This window comes from Berghia stephanieae, chromosome 4, assembly GCF_034508935.2.
Source record: "Berghia stephanieae isolate SIO BIC M18660-M18661 chromosome 4, UCSD_Bste_1.3, whole genome shotgun sequence".
In the NCBI taxonomy this organism is placed as follows: Eukaryota; Metazoa; Mollusca; class Gastropoda; order Nudibranchia; family Aeolidiidae; genus Berghia; species Berghia stephanieae.
In genome coordinates this window covers 45,973,184-45,978,183 of record NC_088363.1, presented here as the reverse complement: position 1 = coordinate 45,978,183, position 5,000 = coordinate 45,973,184, and the positions used below count along the sequence as shown (strand labels likewise).

The 5,000-nt window shown below is 35.7% G+C and overlaps 1 protein-coding gene across 10 annotated transcripts in view; it reads left to right on the top strand.

Moving 5' to 3' along the window:
• Window positions 1-5,000, top strand: part of LOC144970681 (cationic amino acid transporter 4-like) — a 79,037-nt gene that overhangs the window by 10,140 nt on the left and 63,897 nt on the right. Inside the window, exons 1-2 of one of the 10 annotated variants that reach the window (XM_078910560.1) lie at window positions 438-791; window positions 1,037-1,322. The exons of 7 other annotated variants lie outside the window; for them this stretch is intronic. The gene's annotated coding sequence lies outside the window, so the exon portion shown is untranslated. Of the gene's footprint in view, window positions 1-437; window positions 1,323-5,000 lie in introns of those variants that run through there. 2 more of the 10 variants (XM_078910567.1, XM_078910559.1) reach the window with 2 other exon arrangements.

The window sequence follows — 5,000 nt, the reverse complement described above, 5'->3', positions numbered from 1 at the left end:
TCTCTCTCTCTCTTGTCTCTCCACTCTCCCACCCCCTCTCTCTCCCCCTCCCCCTCCCCCCCCCCCCATCACCGTATCACCCCGCGCAAGCAGACTCACAGCAGTATGCGTCTCCTCGTCCGCCTCGCCGCGCCGCCGATCCGAATAGATCGATATGCATAGTCGTCAATACCACTGTTCTCAAACAAATCACTTATTTTTCATTTTGCCCATAAAAATTTTTCTTCAAACATCGATCAAAACAGGATAACCACAACTTTTGTCTAAATATATCAAACCGGAAACTTCCTCAAGGTCTCAGGTTTGAGACGTTTCGAAAAGTCTGTGATCATTCCAACCGATCGATATTTTAAGTCCCAAAAATTTTCTGGTCAATTTTTTTTGAAATGCTTTGTTGGGGTACGCAAAAATAACCCCTCCAGTAATAGGGTGAAACTAGTGAAGCCAGAAATATTTCTTGATTCCTAGAGCATTATCTCTCTCTCTCTCTCTCTCTCTCTCTCTCTCTCTCTCTCTCTCTCTCTCTCTCTCTCTCCCATACTTTTTCTCTCCCTCTGTTCCAACTGTTCACATATGATCACGTTCATTACTAGCAACTGTTACAAAGATTAATAGAGCATTTTGTTATTTTATAGATAAATAGATAGCCGTATTAGAATTATTTAAAGAAGAAGACATAAAAAATAAAAACACTTCGTGGATTATGATATTTGTTGTGATTGGGTTTTTCGACGTTGACAGCCGGAATTTTTCAATGACTGTTTAACAACTGTGATTGGAGATACCATATGGTGCAGATAATATGTGTGATTGTGTTAAAGTACAAGTTGAGTTGTGGGTGTGAGTGCATGCGTGCGTGTTTTTATTAATGATTGTATAGCAAGCTTGCTTTGATTATTTGTCACACCCCATATCTTGCAATATTGGAGATAGTTCAATATCTACAGTGATCTTTAATTAATTGAATAGACAATTCTATCGATGACAATGTCTTTTGATTTGTTAGTTTTTATTGTTTTTTCTTTGTCACCCCCAGCATATTGCAATATTAGAGATATTTCATTACAATTAATTGACTACATAGGTGCCTCTATCTCTGTTAGTGTGCTTTGATTTTTTGCATATTGCAAACCCGGAATATTGCAGTGTTGGAGATTGTTCATTACTACAGTACAGTAATCATTAATTGACTAGACGTACGAGTATATATCGATGACAGTGTGTTTTGATTTTTGTCACACCCGGTATATTGCAATATTGGAGATAGTTTGCTACTCGTATTGCCTACAGTAAATCATTAATTAACAAGACGCCTTGAAAAAGTGAGTATTCTGTAAAATCTGTTATTTCACTTATCTCTCTCTCTCTCTCTCTCTCTCTCTCTCTCTCTCTCTCTCTCTTTCTTTCTTTCTTTCTTTCTTTATATATCTCTCTCTCTCTTTTTATTTATTTCTTTCCCTCTCTCTTTCTCTCTCTCTCTCTTTCTTTCTTTCTCACTATCTCTCTCTCTCTTTCTTTCTCTCTCTCTTTCTTTCTTTCTTTCTTTCTTTCTTTATCTCTCTCTTTCTTTCTTTCTTTCTTTCTTTCTTTCTATCTCTCTCTCTCTCCCTCCCCCTCTCTCTCGCCCTCTCTCTCTCTCTCTCTCTCTCTCTCTCTCTCTCTCTCTCTCTCTCTCCCTCTCTCTCTTTCCGGGTGTTGTTGAGTGAATGCCCTTTCTTAGCCCACTCTACGTCGCTGCAATTCGGCTAACGCCTATGCCGTTCTAGTCTTCCCCGAATTACACCCATAAGATAAATTCCGTATAAAAATTAATTTAGCTTTATTACATTTATATATCATCACTTTATTATTACTATTATTATTATTGTTACTATTATTATTATTATTATTATTATTATTATTATTATTATTATTATTATTATTATTATTATTTATCTATTATTATTATTACTATTATTATTATTATTATTACTATTATTATTATTGTTACTATTATTATTATTATTATTATTATTATTATCATCATCATCATCATCATCATCATCATCATCATCATCATCATCATCATTGCTTTATGCACCAATGCATGTTTCTACAACAGAAAAAGAGTAAAAAATCTTCGGTATCTATTCACGATTACATTGTAGTGAAAGCTACTTACACTTAATACCGCATAAAATTAAGGATAAACATTGTTTTGATCATCAGAACGATTTTTATCCTTACTTTTATGCGGTATTAAACACAACCTGCAACAGATTGGCTCAAATAAACAAACACACTGTCCCTCACACAGTGGTCTACCTATCTACGCTTCAAACGATGGACTATTTATTATTGCTGCTATGGATTTATGTAAAATACTCACCGGTTCCATCCATTAGATCAATTCTACTAGCACAAAAAAACTATGTGAAACCTTTACTACTTGTAGTCTGTTAAAAGGATCGTTACTCCGTTTGAAACTATATTTTTTTGTGATGGACGCCAGATCAACACACAAAACTAGGTGTAACCTTTAACGCTTAAATAATGTTAGAGGGACTTAAGTGAGAATTAATTTCCCTTTTTGCGGTCTAAAAAGGAATAACAAAGGGCCGATGACGTTAAATTCACCCATTCTGAAATCAACATATTAAAAAAAAAGTGTTATTAATGTTCGCAAAGTAAGTCCTGTGTGCCAGACAGCCTCAATCTGGTATTATAATTATAGTCCGAGTGGACTTCAGGAGTGTCACAAATCCCTTGTTTTCATTGGTCAAAAATCTACCGATCAACCTTCAAAGCTCCCGTCAGATTGTAGCCTTCGTAAACTTAATAATGCTATGCTTTTGGATGAAATACTCACAACCTCCACCAGTAAAAAGTAATAAACAATAACATATATACAAGTAGTATAAAATAGGTGTCAAATGTTTCAGTTGAAATAACAGTAAAAGTAACAAACAAAAACATATATACAAGTAGAATAAAAATAGGTGTCAAATGTATCAGTTGAAATAAATCCAATAAAAAAGTGGTGAAAATAATAATCCAGAAATATGAAGAATGAACGGTGATCCAGTGACTTCCTTGACTTAAAGCTGTTCGCTGGAACAGTAAATCGGCTTTGCAGCCTCAGCGACCTTCATGAATTCTGTGCAGAGGAATCTCCATTCATGTCTGATGTTGTTGAGGTCTATAGCTGATGACGTTAAGCGGAGGGTGATGTTTGGCAATCTTTTGAAATCGTTGTTGAGTGTTATCAGCAATGAGGTGACTTGGCGTCCTTTGTGTTTAGGTTCCAAATAGGCTTCAACAGTCGTGACGTCACTTCCCTCGTAATGACGCATGGTAACTTAGTAACTGGCTCTAAACTATCGGGACAATGGCGGATGCCCTTTTGAAATATTTCTCCGGCGAGCATAAAAGCGTATCCAGAGGGAAAAAAACAAACATTATAAATCTGATCATGTTTTGACTTTTACACATTCTGATCACCAGACATATGAAAAGTTCTAGCCAGCATGAAGAATAAAAAGTACCGACCTTCTTTGTTTAGAACCACGATGGCCGCCGTTGCTGGGCGACGTGATATCAGACTATTGAATCCAATTGGTGAAGTAGAATGACATAGCTTTATTTGCTGGTATTTCACGATCTCGTCTCAAAATGTGTCCAAACAGGTTCCGACTGGCTTTAAGTCTTTGAAGAGAGATCAAATGATTATGATTTTGAGTTAGTCTTTGCAATGTCTACTCCAACGAAAAGGAAATAACACAAACCTTTGAAAATTAAGATAGTCGGCATCTATTTGTATTCCACTTGTCTTATTTTAACGCACCAAATCTTATAACTATATTATAGCTTAACATTCCGCTCAATTTACCACGTCCTTCGTAACCAGGCGAACGCTTATTTTTGTTTACATTCAAACATCTTATTACAGAAAGGACGCGCCAAATATTTAATTTCTCTGTCGTCTAGTTGGTTTTTAACAATGTTTTCATTGCTATTTTATTGTTGGCTGAAGAAGGGTTTTGAGTCCGGTATGTTCCGTATCTGGTATTTTGTTCTTCTTTTGAAACTGTTATATTCATAGTTGTTTATTACTTTTTACAGTCCATAGCTTCTAGCAGCTTATTATCACTTTGAACATCTACTGGCCAAATTTAACAGACTATCACACAAAACTGTGTAACCTTAAACGTTTATAGAAGGAACGATTTTAACGTCACTCTGCTCTTTGTTTTTTGTTTTTAACCAGCTATTTTTATGAGTAGTTCTCACTAAATTGTACAGATTAGACTGTGAGCGTTTAATGTTTCACCTAGTTTTGAGTGCTGGTACGTTTTATCCGGCTGGTCGATGGTTTGAGTATTTTAAATAAGCGCATAGCATCAGTAGGGAAAACTTATCACCAACAGGCTCTCTAAAAATGCTAACAAAGAGCTGAGTGACGTCAACTTCGTTCCTTCTATAGCCTGATACTGACCAAAAATAAATAAATCAAAAGACAAGTCCACGACTACAAAAGTTAGTTCAGTTGGTAGAGCACTCGCTTCACAAGCAATGGGACCAAGATCGATATTTTTTCTGACCCCCTGTTCACCCAGCAGAGTGGCTGGGTCTGTTAGATCTGGTGTAAAACACAATACGATAGACTAGCGTCCTATCCAAGTGTTGCAAGCCATTGCTATCATCAGTTTCATGCTATAAAATGGTTTTGAAGGGCTACTGTAGGAGTAATGGCTTTTTAAATGCCATAAATTGCTTCTTTCCATTTATATATTTATAATGGTCGAGATTTTGTGTCCCTAGTATATTATTACGTTAAAAAAAGCGCTTAGTGGAGAAGATTATAATAATCTTTTAGTCTACATCATAGATTTCTATTACAAGATCTTCAATATTTCTTTTTATACGCAGAATTGACAGCTTATTTCAGATGTAATTTGCTATGCAATGGTTGTGAAAATACAATAAATTACTTCTATCCGCTCACATAATAGCCGCACTCT